The sequence below is a fragment of the Narcine bancroftii genome, chromosome 2, assembly GCF_036971445.1.
Source record: "Narcine bancroftii isolate sNarBan1 chromosome 2, sNarBan1.hap1, whole genome shotgun sequence".
Taxonomy (NCBI): Eukaryota; Metazoa; Chordata; class Chondrichthyes; order Torpediniformes; family Narcinidae; genus Narcine; species Narcine bancroftii.
In genome coordinates this window covers 197,461,903-197,478,689 of record NC_091470.1, presented here as the reverse complement: position 1 = coordinate 197,478,689, position 16,787 = coordinate 197,461,903, and the positions used below count along the sequence as shown (strand labels likewise).

The 16,787-nt window shown below is 50.9% G+C and overlaps 1 long non-coding RNA gene across 1 annotated transcript; it reads left to right on the top strand.

The window, feature by feature from the left end:
* The first annotated feature begins 8,512 nt into the window (after positions 1-8,512).
* On the top strand, positions 8,513-11,863 carry LOC138752580 (uncharacterized). The gene is made up of 2 exons (XR_011350746.1): positions 8,513-9,077; positions 10,700-11,863. It is a non-coding gene; the product is annotated as an uncharacterized lncRNA (long non-coding RNA).
* The last annotated feature ends 4,924 nt before the right edge of the window (positions 11,864-16,787 follow it).

The following is a 16,787-nucleotide window of genomic DNA, read 5'->3' as shown; positions in this document are numbered from 1 at the left end:
CTTTCTGTATAGGATTTACTCTCCTCCAAATATCAATTAAATTCAAATCTTTCATCAAGGCCCCTATTTGTATTGCTGTCTTTGATTTCCTTATATTTTTCGGAGACCTATCCAACAAAGGATCTAATACACAGTTAAATTCTCCCCCAACCAAAATATTTTCCTTGGCCTGATTTAACAAGGAAAAAGCCTCCGACATAAACCTTTCATCACCCACAGTAGGTGCATAGATATTGAACAAAGTCCATGATTCAGCAAAAATTTTACAATTCAACCTCAAAACCCTCCTTCCATTACCTTCAAAGGATGCTAATTCAAACAGTAATTTCTTATGAATTAAGATTGCTAAACCTCTCGCCTTGGAATTGAGGGAAGAAGAAAATACATGACCAACCCAATCTCTCTTTAATTTCATGTGTTCTTTTTCGATCAAATGTGTCTCTTGCAAAAAAGCAATATCGACTTTTATTTTTTTTAATATCAGCCAATACTCATTTACGCTTAATAGAATCATTCAATCCCTGGACATTAAAAGTTGCAAAATTCAAGTGAGACATTTCAGTAAAAAGTTTACTGTAAAATATTACTCCCCTTCTAATTCCCTAAATATGCTAAACCCCCCCCATATGAAAATACCACAAAAACAAAAAAAAATATATAAATTTCCCCTCAGTAAACTACTAAAAAGTAGTAACTCCCTAAAAATCTGGGTGTGGTAAAACCCATTAGTGGCAGACGACTATCAGGTCTCATTGTCGTCCACCCCCCCAATCAGACTTTCACAAAGTATTTATACAGACAAATTCAACCCAACGATTCCAGTCCCAATGATTGTTCCGGGTCTTCAATATCAAGAAGACTTTGCGTCAACCTTCTTTCCATTCTTTCCATGTTTCCCGTTCTTTCCACTTCCCCTCCTTTTAGGCGACAATAATGGTGACCGTCCACTTCCTCGCAAATCTGGCAACAAATTAGCAAAAATTAATGCATCATGGTCATTTTCAAAAAATTGAGACTGAAAATTTCCATTAAAAACTAAATACAGCTGGGTAACGAAAGGCAAACTTGTAACCCTTTCGCCACAGCACTTCTTTAGCTGAATTAAATTCTTGGCGCCTTCTAATAATTTCTTGACTCAAATCTGCATAGAAGAATACTCTGTTATTTTGAACCATCATTGGAGTCTGATTTTGCCGCGTCTTCTGCACTGCAATGCGTAGTATCATTTCTCTATCTTCATATTTCAGACAACGAATCAAAACTGCTCTCGGTGGTTGACCTGGAAATGGTTTTTTCCTCAATGCCTCAATACCTCTATGCGCTCGATCCAACTCTAGACCATCCAGAAAAAATTCCTTGCCCAGTACCTCAGGAATCCATTTCTTAAAAAAGTTTACCGGATCCGAACCTTCCATATCTTCTGGAAGACCTACATTTTTACATTATTTCTTCGACCTTGATTCTCTAATGAATCAATCTTCTTCAGTAATTTCCTTCTTCTGAATCCCCCAATCCACGAAAGAATCCTCCACTTGTTCCATTTTTTCTCTATTACGGTCCACTTGGTTCTTACATTCAAAAAAAGCTTCTTCAATTTTTTAAAAATTATCCTGTACAGTGTCCACTGTTTTTATACATCTACTAACATCACTTTTAACTACAGTCATATCTTTCTTCTTAGAGGTCATCTCTTCACACACATATTGTTCATTTTAGTTTTCACTTCCATAAATCCTCGATTTATCTGAGTAGACATCTGCATTGACATATTTTCGATTTGATAAGCAATCCCTTCCAATATTGTACACACAGAATCCAGTCCAGGTTCCATCACTTAAGGGGAAGGCCTACCTTCTCTGGTCTCAGTCCCCATATATTCTTCCTGTGTTGATTCCATTAGCGCTGGGCTCTCCTCCTCCTCTGACACAGTAGTTCCTCTTCCAGTGCGGCTGCGGGCTGGATACCCGTCGACAGCATGTGGACCTCATCAGCCCGCCGTCTTTCAGGTTCCCCCACAGCCCAGACCTTCTCTAATAAATCCCGAACTCGCGATGCACTGCGCATGCCCAGAAGAGTCACCAATCGCGCAGGTGCGTCCTCCGACGCTACACTGCCCGCTCCTAGACCACCAGGTATTACTGCGGGCTCCTGTGTCTGTCCTCGCTCGGCCGATCTGCCCGCACACCCGGGCTCTCGGGGGCATGAGTCAGGGCTGACCGAGCTCAACACAGAACCGGCACCATCTTGTGGACGCACAATCGGTGCTGGTGTAATACTCAGCCGAGCAGGGGTCCTTTGAGGCTTGGGAACTCCAGTCGATGACTCTGTGGATTCGACTTGGTAGGTAGGCCTCAATTCTTCAACACTTTTGTAGGGTAATTTCTTCTGTAACTGAGTTTTTGATTTTTTTCACGTTTGTAGCCATTTCAATCCTTCACTATTCCAAAGTCTGTAAATACTATTTTTAACAACTTTTATAAGTTTTTAAATCGGGCATTTATAAGTCTAAATGGGGAAAGGTGGAACTGCATGTCTTCCCTCTACGCCATCTTCCTACGCCGCCCCTGGCTTTCCCTTCCTGAAGTCAACAATCAGCTCCTTGGTTTTGGTGATATTGAGTGCGAGGTTGTTGTTGGTGCACCGTTCAGCTGAGTTTCCAATCTCCCTCCTGAACGCTGACTCATAACCCCTCTTAATGCACCCCACTGCCGTGGCATTGTCAATGAATTTGTAGATGGTGTCATAGAGTCGGAGAGCATGGAATCAGGCTTTTCAGCCCATCCTGGTTATGTTGACCATCCACATTGGTCCAGCCATCGTTCAAGGTTCCAGGTTTCTTTATTGTCGCATAACAATACATTAAAAATGTATCTTTTGTCTGTTGGAAGGCAGCCAAAGAGTTTCAGTGAGCATCGCCCGACTGCCCCTAACCAGAGAAGCAAAGGAGAGTCCCTTCAGAGTCACCAAGAGTCCGTGGATTCACCTCCGGCTCTCCTATGGCCACACAGACTCCCGTCCTATTCATCGGCCACCCGAACTCTGGATCTGGACCTCCTGGCACGATTGGAAAGCCTCCAGCGCCTGAAGGGAGCCCCTCCTCTCGCACTCAGTGTCCTCTTGATGCCTGGTTCCCACGAGCCAGTCTCCAGTAGCCCCCACCCAATCCTGACCACAGGACATCCGCTGAGCTCCCTTGCTGGTCTGTTGTCTCCATCCTGTGGGGTCTTTCTGTGATTGAGTGGGGCCCCCAGTCCGTCCTCCCAAATGAAGCCACACTTCACCTGTGAATCTGCAGGGGAAGGGGGGTGGTCATCGACTGCATGTGAGGCTCCCATCGTGGGCACCGACTAGGAGAACCCCTTCGCCAAGCACCTTGGCTCCGGCTGCCCCAATAGCCGGGATCCCCCAGTGGCTGCCCCTTTTCAAATCCCCCCATCTCCTTCCCCTCCCCTTGTGCGCGGCCAGACTGAGACCACCCTGCAAACTAGAGGAACAACACAAACCTCGTCTTCCTTCTGGGCCCCCTCCAACCAGACAGCGTTAACATTGACCTCCATTCTCCCCATGTCTGTGTGGGTTTCCTCCGGGTGCACCAAACACTTCCGGGGGGCGGGGGGGGAATTGGTCACAGGTTACTTGAGAGGGTACGTGCTCGAGGGCTGGAAGGGCCTGTTACTGTGCTATACATTAGGAAACCTATTAAAGGGCCCATTCGATAGCGGGCGAGGGACCAGCTGAATAGGGGATATTTTGATTGTCAGACGTGCTGTGTCATCCATAAGAAGATGAGAAATAGTAACAGGAGCTGGCCATTCGGCCCGTTGAGCCATTCAATAAGATTGTGGCTGATCTGATGATGGGCTCATCTCCATCCACCTGCCTTTTCCCCATAACACTTAATTCCCAATGATGTAAAAATCTACCCAACCTCGTCTTAAATATATTCACTGAGGCCGTCTCCACTGCTTCATTGGGCAGCGAATTCCACCCAGTGGGGAAAGCAGTTCCTCCTCATCTCCATCCTGGATCTCGAGGCCATGTCCCCTAGTTCTAGTCTCCTTCACCCATGGGAACAACTTGCCTACCTCTCCCTTATCGATGCCTTTCAGAATTTTATACCCTTCTATAAGATTCCCTCTCATTCTTCTTACATTAAATTACGAGGGGCTTAGACAAGGTAGATAGAACATTTAAATTTTTAATTTATAAAAAAATTTAGGCATGCCATTCTGGCCCATGAGCCCATGCTGCCCGATTTACACCCAATTAGCCTACATCATCCCTGGTACATTTTGAATGGTGGGAGAAAACCAGAGCCCCCCCATGGGGAAAACCCACGCAGACACGGGGAGAGCGTGGAAACTCCTTATAGACAGCGCAGGATTCGAATCCCGGTCCCCACCACCAGTGCTGTGAAGGCATAGAGCTAACCACTACGTCAACCGTGCCAACGAGTCTGGACGCAGGCTGAACACGTGTAGGGGATCGTAACAGGGAATACACATCACAGTGCAACCAGTCACGCCAGATGTAACACGATCAATACAGATGTATAACTACCCGCCGTCCCTTGTCTGACGTGGGCGTGGCTACAGTGCTAACAGCCCCGATCCCTGTGTAGTGCATACCTTACTGATGACTCCTCCAGCGATGTCCACCGCTCGCGACCCGGCGTGGAGCAGAGCTCGTCTCAGGACCAAAGAGCAAAAGAGAGAGAGAGAGAGATACGCCATGTGGTGGACTTCAATGTGAAGTAAGATGGAGGATCCGGCCTAGGTAATCACCCGGAGATTAAAGGGGGCCAATGGTGCACTAATGGGTGGGTGGAGTCTAATCTTGATTGGGCAGGTTCCAGGCGGAGAGGTCACATGACCCTCCACAATCCACACTGCGGGGGAGTGGGGATGTCAGGGTTTAAGAAAGGGAAAGTTTAAGGTATTGGTTTTATTCCAGAGAGTGATAAATAACTGGAATGTACTGCCAGGGAGGGCACAACAGCAACATTTAGACAGACCCACGAACGGGCAGAGAGGTGCAGGCAGAGGGGTCTGGTTTAATCTGGCCCTAGGGTTGATACAGACCCAATGGGCTGAAAGGCCTGCTACTGTCCTGTTGACTGAGAGTTGCTCCTGTGGAGGGGAGATACCCAGACCCCCGGCAGTGACAAGGGCAGAAACATGAACCTGCATCAAATCCTTCCCCTGCCCCAGGCGGCCAATGTCCTGCCAAGGGAAATAGATCTTTCCTGGCTGCCCGCCTTTCATAATTCCAACCACCTCGATAGAAGCTCCAAGGTCCACCTCGTTCCAAAGCAAATAGCCCAGACTTGTTGGCTTTGTTCCTGCCATGGTAAATGTCCGCCAGCGAAACCTCCTCAGCCCCCCTGTTGCCTGCCTCCTCTGACCGTCGATTTCAGCAGTGGTGGGTCAGGATGACACTCCCTTGGATTCTCGCTGTGGTTGGAACCAGAAGCTGAAATCTCCCCCCCTCCCTCCCCCCCCCCCCCCCCACACAACGTCCTGGCATTCCACAGGGTATGGAAAATTCCTTCGGAGACGAGCCAGCGAGTGGGGAGGTTGGCTCTGCTTAGTCCTCCGGACCATGGAAGATTACAGCACAGTACACAGGCCCTTCAGCCCATTCTGGTCTCGCCCCACAGCCATCCATACCCCTCATGTCCTGAAAGGTAAAGCTTTTGTCCCTACATTTAGAGTGTTTCTTCTTTAACTTTGTCCACCATAAGGAAGACAGAGTTGCTGCTTTGTCCAGCCCCAGCAAGGATCGAACTCACGATCTCCAGTTTACAAGACCAGTGCTCTAACCACTGAACGAACAGGAGCCTCAAATTCTTCTTAAAATCGAGCCCGCACTCACCACTTCAGCTCATTCCACACCCCCACTGCTTTCTGTGAGAAGAAGTTGCCCCTAAACTTTTCCCCTTTCACCTTTAACCCATGTCCTCTGGTTTGTATTTCACCCGCCCTCAGTGGAAAAAGTGGACCTACATTGACTCTGTCCGTCCCCCTCATAATTTTAAATACCTCGATCAAATCTCCCCTCATTCTTCTATGCTCCAGGGAATAAAGTCCTAACCTGTTTGACCTTTCCCTGTAACTCAATTCCTGAAGTCCAGGCAATATCCTAATAAATCTTCTCTATCTTATTGATATCTTTTCTGTAGTTCGGAGACCAAAACTGCACACAATGCTCCAAAACTGGCCTCACCAATGTCTTACACAACTTTACCATAATATCCCAACTCCTGTACTCAATATTCTGATTGATGAAGGCCAATGTGCCAAAGGTTCTCTTTACAATCCTGTCCACCTGTGACACCACTTTCAGGGAATTCTGTATCTGTTCCCAAATCCCTCTGTCCTTCCGCACTCCTCAGTGCCCGACTATTCACAGTGTACATCCGTTCTTGGTTTGCCCTTGCAAAATGCAACACCCCACACTTGTCTGCATTAAATTCCATCGGCCATTTTTCCAGCTGGTCCAGATCCCTCTGTGAGCTTTGAAAACCTTCCTCGCTGTCCACAATGCCTCCGATCTTAAGCCTCTTTCAGGAGGCCAAAATACCCCGATGTAAAGCCGCATATTCTACCCAAATGCGGCTGTCGGGAGGCCACCTGAAAGAGCCTGACACGGCTAGGAGGAGAACTCACCAACCCTCCTCCGGGAGGTAAAATCTCCACATCTGAGCAGTCCCCCGAGGCACCTGGATGCAGCTGCCTGAAAGTGGCAGCTATGGGTCGGGCTGACGACATTCAGCTGGTGACCCAAAACCTCGCTGCCTGACAGCCCCCCTCCCTGCGCCTGACAGCCCGCCTCCCTGCTGCCCCATCCCGACGTCCCGCACCGGGCACCCCTGCCCCAATGTCCCACACTGACAGGAGCCAGAGTGCGCTCCAAGGCGCCTCTCCTGTAGCCGCCCTTTTCAGGTGGACGGCGCAGCGATTTCAGGGCTGTCACCTGACGACCAATCCACAGGGCTGTATTCTTGGCGGAGAATGCACCTGAAAGCGGCTTTAATGTCATCTGCCAATTTGCTGATCCGATTGACTGTGTTATTATCCAGATCATTGATATCGACAACAGCGCCAATCCCCGAGGCACACCACTAGTCACAGGCCTCCAGTCTGAGAAGTGACCATCCACTTCTTCTCCCGTACAACCAATGTCCAATCTCACCACTATCTGAACCTTCTTGAATAAACTTCAACCTTATACCCTCTCTAGAAAACTCTAGTTTGACGATTGTAGGAGGCACGAATTGCTCAAGGCTTGGAAGAGAGAGAACGTGAGTCGCCCATGATATATTTGAAGAGGGGCTGAAGGCCGACTCTGGATACTTGCTTTTCATATGAGAAAGGGGCCAATTATCTGGCAATGAGACACTCAGTCTTCCCTGCCCCTCCCACAGTGCGGAGCTCCCTCACTGCCCCATCCACAGTGTGGAGCTCCCTCACCGTCCCTCCCAGTGTGAAGCTCCCTCACCACCCCTCAGTGTGGAGCTCCCTCATGGCCTCAGTGTGGAGCTCTCTCACGGCCCCTCCCACAGTGCAGAACTCCTTCATCGCCCTTATGACAGTGGAGCTCCCTCACTGCCCCTCCCACAGTGCAGAGCTCCCTCACTGCCCCTCCCACAGTGCGGAGATCCCTCACCGCCCTTCCCACAGTGTGGAGCTCCCTCACTGCCCCTCTCACAGTGCGGAGCTCCCTCACCACCCCTCCCACAGATCGCCATCCACTAATATCAAACAATGCAGCACGAGCAGAGAATGTGTCTCAGGGTTGATGAAGGAGAACAAATTGGGCAGATTAATGCTGAACTGTCCAAATATTCCAAGCAGAATGGCTGATGGCAGCTCAGCATTGCCACCCCCAGGTCGGTAACGGCATTGTAGCTGGAAGATACACGGCTCCAGGGCATCACAGGGATGGTTCGGTTTAATCCTGGACCGCCTGTAAATTCGGACACTCTCCCTGGGAACCGCTGTAAACACCAATACCCACCCTGGATCCCCTGTAAACATTGACACACACCCCGTAACCCCCCTGTAAACACCGACACTCTCCCCAGGACCCCCTGTAAAAACTAACACACTCCAATAGACCCCCTGTAAACATTGTCACACTCCCTGTGATCCCCTGTAAATACTAACACACTCCCTGGGACCCCCTGTGAACACCAACACTCTCCCCGGGACCCTCCTGTAAACACCGTCGCCCTCTCTGAGACACCCTGTAACATCGTCACTCTCCGCAGGACCCTCTGTAAACACCGACACCCACCCCGGGACCGCCTGTAAACACCGACACCCTTTCCGGGACTCGCTATAAACACCAACCCCCCCCCCCACCCCGGGTCCCCCCATAAACATGACACACTCCCTGGGATCCCCTGTAAACACCGACACCCACCCCGGGACCGCCTGTAAACACCGACACCCTTTCCGGGACTCGCTATAAACACCAACCCCCCCCCCACCCCGGGTCCCCCCATAAACATGACACACTCCCTGGGATCCCCTGTGAACACCGTCACTCTCCCCGGGACCCCCTGTAAACACTGACACTCTGGAACCCTCTGTAAACACTGATACCTCCCTGGGACCCCCTGTGAACACTGTCACTCTCCCTGGGACCCCCTGTAAACACTAACCCACAACCCGGGACGCCCTGTAAACAACCACACACTACTCGGGACCCCCTGTGAACACCGTCACTCTCCCTGGGACCCCCTGTAAACACTAACCTGCAACCCGGGACCCCCTGTAAACACTGAAACCCTTCTTGGGACCCCCTGTGAACATGGTACATGGGAGAAGACCCTTCCAGCTCTATTACCCCCAATTAAACTACTGGCTCTGCACGTTTTGAAGGGTGGGTGGGAACTAGAGCACTCTTCGGAAACTCATGCAGACACAGGGAGAGCATTCAAACTCCTTAAAGACAGCGCGGGGATTCCAGTAAGCCAACGGTGACACTGAAAGCAATCCAGCCGGCCTCACAGCATCCACAGGAGGGATATGGTCGACGTTTCGAGCCTGAGGCCTTCCTCAAGTATATGAGTGAGAAAAACAGGCGGTGGGGGGAGGGGGGCTTTATATAAAAAATGGGCTGGGGAGGAGTAGAGGCAAAATGTGTGAATTGGAAATAATGTGGACAGGAATTCTCAAAGGTGAGAATTGATCGGGGGGGGGGGAGAGAGAGAGAGCAACGTAGTGGTGCAGTGAACTGGAATTCACTGTCTGTGTGTTGTTCTGATGCCTGCCCCCCGCCCCCCCCCCCCACCTACCCCAGTATAAACCCTGGTTTTCCCGCCTTACCTCAGATTCACCCGAGGACTATTTTGTCCATCGGCCGTTAAAAAGCGTGTTTGTACTCCTCACGTCTCCATTAGTCGGGTTACGGGGTGGGGGGGAGGGGGTTTCCTAACGGAATCAGGATAAGCTGACGCTGAGCGGACGGAGTGCAAGGTACTGTTCCTCCAGGGGCAGGGGTCGGCCTGTCGAGCCCTGCTCCGCCAATCAGCTGAGCTGACACTCGTCTCCACTGACCTGCCCGGTCCCCAGAGCCCCTAATTTCTTCTACGACGTAAAAATGATAATGAGAATACTCTTCATTGTCCATTATGCTGGTCGACCAGCCAAGTGAAACGTGATTTGCATCGACCGGAATATAAAACAGAACACAATACAATGAAAACACACACCGTGAACTGCATACAGAGCGTAAATCACGGTGATTAATGTCTCCAGGCTTTATAAAGGCCCCACCTGGATGTAATATCTGAAATTTGCCAATAGCAGCTCGAAGGACTTTCAAGACGGCTTTGACTTTCACATCTGGACGTATATAAACTCCAGCAGTGGAGGTACAGGATTAAAAAGTCCTGCTCTCGTTAACCAGACACTCCAGAACTGGTTGGTTTACAGATGCAGTTCCTCACTTCTTCACGTTGCTGCCAGCCCTGGAAAACGTCCGGCCTTCCAATTCTTCTGTGAGCCGCGCCTCCGTTAAAAAAAATCACGCTGCGGCTTGCGAGCCCTCTCCTGGGCCGAGGAGCCGGGCCTTTCAACGCGTTCGTCTTGCTGACCAGAGAGCGAGCGCTCACAAGGGGAAATGCCTGAGCCTGAGCAGTTTAAGGCACTTTCCTGACCCCGATACCTGCCAGTCAGGGTAGGTTGGGGGAAAGACGGTGGTGTCCGTTCCCGCTCTGGATGGGGAGGAGGTGGGGTTTAAACCAATTTAAAAGTGCTCCCTGAATAGGCCAGGCCCACATCACTTCAGCGTGGGTAGTCTTCCAAAAGTGTCTGTCTACTGCGGCCGTAACTCGCTCTGTTTAATCTGTGACACACACACACACACACACACACACACACACGGAAATCAAATTCAACACTTTGTTACTATTTCCTGTCGGACGCGATGTGAACACGTCACCATCTTTCGTCTGATCCATCCAACTTAGTCTTCAATATATTTACTGAGGTCGCCTCCACTGCTTCCACGGGCAGCAAATTCCACAGATTCCCCGCCCTCTGGGGAAAAGCCTCCGCATCTCCATCTTAAATCTACTCCCCTGGATCTCGAGGCCACGTCCCCTAGTTATGGTCTCCCCCCTCCCTTGGGAACAACTTGACGGCTTCTACCTTATTGATGCCTTTCATAATTTTATACCTTTCTATAGGATCCCCTCTTGTTCTTCTGAATTCCAGCGAGCGCAGTCCCAGACTACTCAATCTCTCCTCATCGGCCAAGCCCCTCATCCCTGGAATCAACTTGGTGAACCTCCTCTGCACCGTCTCCAAAGCCAGTCCGTCCTTCCTCAAGTAAGGAGAGCAGAGCAGTTCACTGAACTAGTGACCCATCATGGACACTCAACATCTTCTCACTTGTCAGGAAAGTGCAACAGTAACAGCACTTCCTGAGAAGATTGAAGTGGGCAAGGCCACCGGCCACCGTCACGTCAACCTTCTACAGGAGCTCTATCCAGAGCGTCCTGGCTGGGCTGCATCACAGTGTGGGTCCTGTTGCTGCAGAGAAATGGATTGGAGGTCAATCCACAGAACCAGAAGAGTGGCAGAGAGGATTCCTCCCCACATTGACGTGATCTACCGGGATCGTTGACTGAAGAGGGCGCGCAAAATCATCGAGGACCCCCTTCCATACTTGCATGCAGCATCTTTCAACTGCTTTTGTCGGGAGAAGAGATCCAGGAGGATCAGAGCCAGCACCACCAGGCAGTGAGAACGCTGAACGACCAAAGGAACTGCTCACACTGACCGTCTGAGACTCTCCTATTCATGAAACGATATTTATATATGTGAATACCTGACCTGCGTGTGTAGTGTTTGACTGTCCATGTGTTATGTCTAGTTGTGCTTCTGCGTGTTCTGCACCGAGGACCGGAGAATTCTGTTTCGCTGGGTTGTACTTGTACAATTGGATGACGATAAACTTGAGTTGACTTGAGAAGGGCAAGCAATTCTCCAGATGCAGCCTCACCAGTATCTTGTACAGTTGCAGCAAAACCTCCCTGCTCCTCAATCCAATCCCTCCAGCAACAAAGGTCAAGATTCTGCTGCACTTATAAACCACCCTAAATTTAAATTTAGACTCACAAGCCATTTCGGCCCACGGGTCCGAGCTGCCCAATTTACACCCCATTAACCTACATCTTGAACGGTGGGAGGAAACCGGCGCCCCCCTGGGGAGAACCTGCACAGTCACAGGGAGAACCTGCAAACTCCTCACAGGCACCGCAGGGATTCGAACCCCAGTCCCGACCACGGATGTGACGCTAGGCCAACTGCGCCGCCCCGAAAATAAATGTTGTCAACAAAAGAATTAACAGAGGATGGTTTCAATCCATTGACCTCTGGGTTATGGGCCCAGCACGCTTCCGCTGCGCCATTCTGCTGCTCATTATCCTTTGTGAATTTGGAACTGTAAAATGAGGTAGAGGGAAGAGGAGGGAGAGGGAGAGAGAGAGAGAGAGACAGACAGACAAGACAGACAGACAGAGACACACACAGAGAGGGAGAAACAGAGAGAGAGAGGGAGAGAGACAGAGAGAGGGAGACAGAGAGAGAGAGAGGGAGAGAGAGAGTGACAGAGACAGAGAGAGGGAGAAACAGAGAGAGAGAGAGAGAAGGAGAAACAGAGGATGAGAGGGAGAAACAGAGAGAGAGAGAGAGGGAGAGAGACAGAGAGAGGGAGACACAGAGAGAGAGAGGGAGAGAGAGAGTGACAGAGACAGAGAGAGGGAGAAACAGAGAGAGAGACAGAGAGAGAGAGAGAGGGGGAGAAGCAGAGAGAGAGACACACAGAGACAAAGAGAGACAGAGAGAGGGAGAAACAGAAACAGAGAGAGAGAGAAGGAGAGACAGAGAGAGAGAGAGAGAGGATGAGAGGGAGAAACAGAGAGAGAGAGAGAGAGGGAGAAACAGAGAGAGAGAGAGGGAGAAACAGAGAGAGAAACAGACAGAGAGAGACAGAGAGGGAGAGCCAGAGAGAGAGAGGGAGATCAGAGAGACAGAGAGACAGAGAGAGGGAGAAACAGAGAGAGGGAGAGAGAGAGAGAGAGAGAGAGAGGCAGAGAGAGAGGCAGAGAGAGACAGAGAGAGGGAGAAACAGAGACAGAGAGAGACAGAGACAGAGAGGGAGAGAGAGTAGGAGATGAGAGAGAGACAGAGAGAGAGGGAGATGAGAGAGACAGAGAGAGAAACAGAGAGAGAGACAGAGACAGAGAGAGACAGAGAGGGAGAGACAGAGAGAGAGGGAGATGAGAGAGAGACAGAGAGAGAAACAGAGAGAGAGACAGAGAGAGACAGAGAGGGAGAGACAGAGAGAGAGAGGGAGATGAGAGAGAGACAGAGACAGAGAGGGAGAGACAGAGAGAGAGAGACAGAGAGGGAGAGTCAGAGAGGGAGAGACAGAGAGAGAGAAAGACAGAGAGAGAGAGAGGGGGAGAGAGAGAGAGAGACAGAGATAGAGAGACAGAGTCAGAGAGAGACAGAGATGGAGAAACAGAGAGAGAGAGGGGGGGAGAGAGGAGGAGAGGCAGAGAGAGAGAGAGAGAGAGAGAGAGAAGAGAGAGAGAGAGAGAGGGAGAGGTGATGGGAGGAAGACAAATTGAGAGGTGAGGGTTTAAGGGAACCCGATCGATATCTCATTCTGGCAGTGCCTGAGACCTTGAACAGGCATGTCGGCAAGGGCGTAGGGTGGGGAATTGAAAGGGGTGACCACTGAAGCGGTGACACTGTGATAGAGTCGTGCTAACCACTGCAGGCAGGCAAGGAACAATGGGAGCTTCCTGTGGGGATGGCAATTTGTCAGGACTTCCTGATGACAATCTCCTCAGGAAGGATTGTTATAGCTCTCCACCCCACCTCCACTCATTCCCCAACGGCGTTCCCCCACAGTGGCCTCTGGAACTGTGCATCTCGTCACTGGGTTCAAAGATCAGCAGGTCAGAGGGCCAAATCCCGGGGAAGAGATCAGACCCTGAACTAGTGCAGAGAGGGAGCACTTCACAGTGGGGGAAGGGAGAGACGGAGCTCCATACAGTGGGAGGGAGCTCCTTGCAGAGGGGAGGGGAGTGAGGGAGCTCCTTGATGAGGGGAAGGGAGTGAGGGAGCTACTCATAGTGGGGAGGGGGAGAGGGAGCTCCACGCAGTGGGAGGGAGCTCCTTGTAGAGGGGAGGGGAGTGAGGGAGCTCCTTGATGAGGGGAAGGGAGTGAGGGAGCTACTTGTAGTGGGGAGGGGGAGAGGGAGCTCCTCTCAGCGGGAGAGAGGAGAGAGGGAACTCTTCATAGGGGCAGGGGAGAGAGGGAGCTCCTCGCACACACACACACACACATATATATATATATATATATATACACACACATATATATATATATACACACACACACACACACACACACACACACACACACGTACATACACACACACACATACACGCACAAACACACACACCAACACACAGACACACACACATGCACACACACTGGCACACCCACACACACATCACCACACATACATTCCCACACACAAACCCACACACACATCACAGACATACACACACAGACACACACATCCCCACACACACGCACACGCACAGACACATCCCCACACACACACCCACACATACACACACAGACACCCACATACATACACACACATCCCCACACACACAGACACATCCCCACATACACATACATACACACACCCACATACACAGACTCACACACCCGCCTACTCACTCACACACCCACACATACACACACACACCTCCCCACACACACACTCACAGACACAGACACATCCCCACACACACAGTCACACACATACACACATAGACCATCCCCACACACAGACATACACACACAGACACACACATCCCCACACACAAAGACATACACACACAGACACACACACATCCCCACACACACAGATACATCCCCACACAAACATACATACACGCACCCACAAACAAATACACAGACTCACACACCCGCCTACTCACTCACACACCCACACATACACACACACCTCCCCACACACACACACATCCCCACACACACAGACACATACCCACACATACACATCTCCACACACAAACTCCTACACACACAGACACAAACATCCCCACACACACACACACACACACACACACACACATCCCCACACACACACTCCTACACACACACACACAGACACCTCCCCACACACACACTCCTACACACACACACACACACACACACACAGACACCTCCCCACACAACCACACGCCCCCACCCTAGATCAGGTTATATTCCACGTCCTCTTCCCCTACTGGATATAATGATTTGATCAAATCGCGCATCACCCTGGTCACAACCTCCCCTCACTCCGCCCCCCCCTCCCCTGTTTACGACCCTGTTTGAAGGAAATCAACCTGGGCCCTTTGTCAGGGCAGGTTTAGGGCAGAATGACCTTGACGAAAGGCTCAAGCCTGACACGTTGTATACCCTTTGCTTCCTGTAGACCCTGTGGACCCTGGCTGAGTCTCTCCGGCCCAACAATCACGGGGTCCGCAGCCATTCCTGTTTCACTCCAGGGATACAGGTGTCTCCTAACCCTCCCCCCCGCACTGTGGATGATGCCTGGCTGGGCTCCAAAGTGGGTCAGAAGCCCTTGGGTACCCTAGATACCTGCTCAGTCATCTCCGTTAACCTCACAGTGCGCTGGATAATCCCACAGCCTTCTCGGATCGTCTGCCTCTAGCCAGCTCTGGCCCTCAGTGGTCTGGAGTCAGCATCTAGCAGGAAGGACGTCGAGGGCAGCACTTCCTCCAGTCCCTACACCTCCTCGCCCTCTCCTTCCTCCAGTCCCTACCTCCCCTCACCCTCTGTCCTGGGTGGGAGCTCACGTTAACAAGAATGGGGGTGGGGGGGGGAGAACGTCAAGTGGTGTCCATCATCCTCACCCACTACCTCAGGGTAGTACAGATTTATTTTCCACATATGTACGTCACACACACATGCGCGCGCACACGGTGACGGGGCTGTGCAATCACTCAGCAAAAAGGCACACCCTCCGGCCAATGGCAGGGTGTAGGACCTGTTTATCCTCCCAATCAGGGTCACATGAAGCTATGGATTGCAGCTGGCGGGTGGTTTTTTACAAGCAGATTTGAAAAATTGGAATTTATAGTTGTGAATCTAAAAACACTGGGGCAGATGAATCTGCCAATCGATTTCCAGGGGACCCTGCAACTGAAGACGGCCAATGGAAAACCCCTTCAGTATTTTCCCCTTGTACAATCATGAGCCCAATGTCGACAACGGTCTCAGTTCAAAAGCCGGAGCCTTCGCCAAAGGAGGGCAAGAGAGGCAGCAACTCCGATTCGGATGGAGGGACGCGATCGCCTGCACCGAGTGGCCAGGCACCTGGATGATGACACACCTGACATAAGATACAACCCCGAGATTCTTCTTGACTGAGTTTGTGGTTGGGGAGTCTGACGGTGGAGGGGTAGCGGCTGTTCCTGAACCTGGGGTGTGGGTCTTTTGGCACCGAGACCTCTTTCCTGACAGCAGCAGCGAGAACAGAGCATGTGCTGGTGGGGGGGGGTGGCGGTTGGTGGGATCCTTGATGATCGCTGCTGCTCTCCGATGGCAGCGCTCCCCACAGATGTTCTCGACAGTGGGGGAGGGTTTTCCCCGTGATGTTCTGGGGTGCATCCACTACCTGTTTCAGGGCTTTACGCTCAGGGGGTATTGGTGTCCCCGTACCAGATCGTGATGCAGCCGGTCAGCACACTTTCCACCACACCTCTGTAGAAATTTGCCAGGGTTTCTGGTGTCCTACTGAACCACCACAAACTCCCGAAGAAGTAGAAACGCTGACGTGCTTTCTTCACGATACAATTGGTGTGTTGGGTCCAGGAAAGATTCTCCAAGATAGGGACTCCCAAGAACTTAAATTTTCTCCCCTCCCCACCGTCAGAGTAAAGTGAGGCCGTGTCTTTGGTTCATGGATCATTCAGGAATCTGATGGCAGGGCGGAAAAAGCTGTCCTTGTGCTCCCCTCGGGGTCCCTGTACCTTTTCCCTGATGGTTTGGGCTGTGATGCTGTCACAAAACAACGAATTCCGTGACACGATCTTGACAATAAATCCTGATTCTGAGGCAGGGAAGGTTTAATTTAATTTAAATGCAGACATACAGCACAGGGTCTTTCAGTCCAGGAGCCCAATTGACCTACAACCCCTGAACGTTTTGAAGGG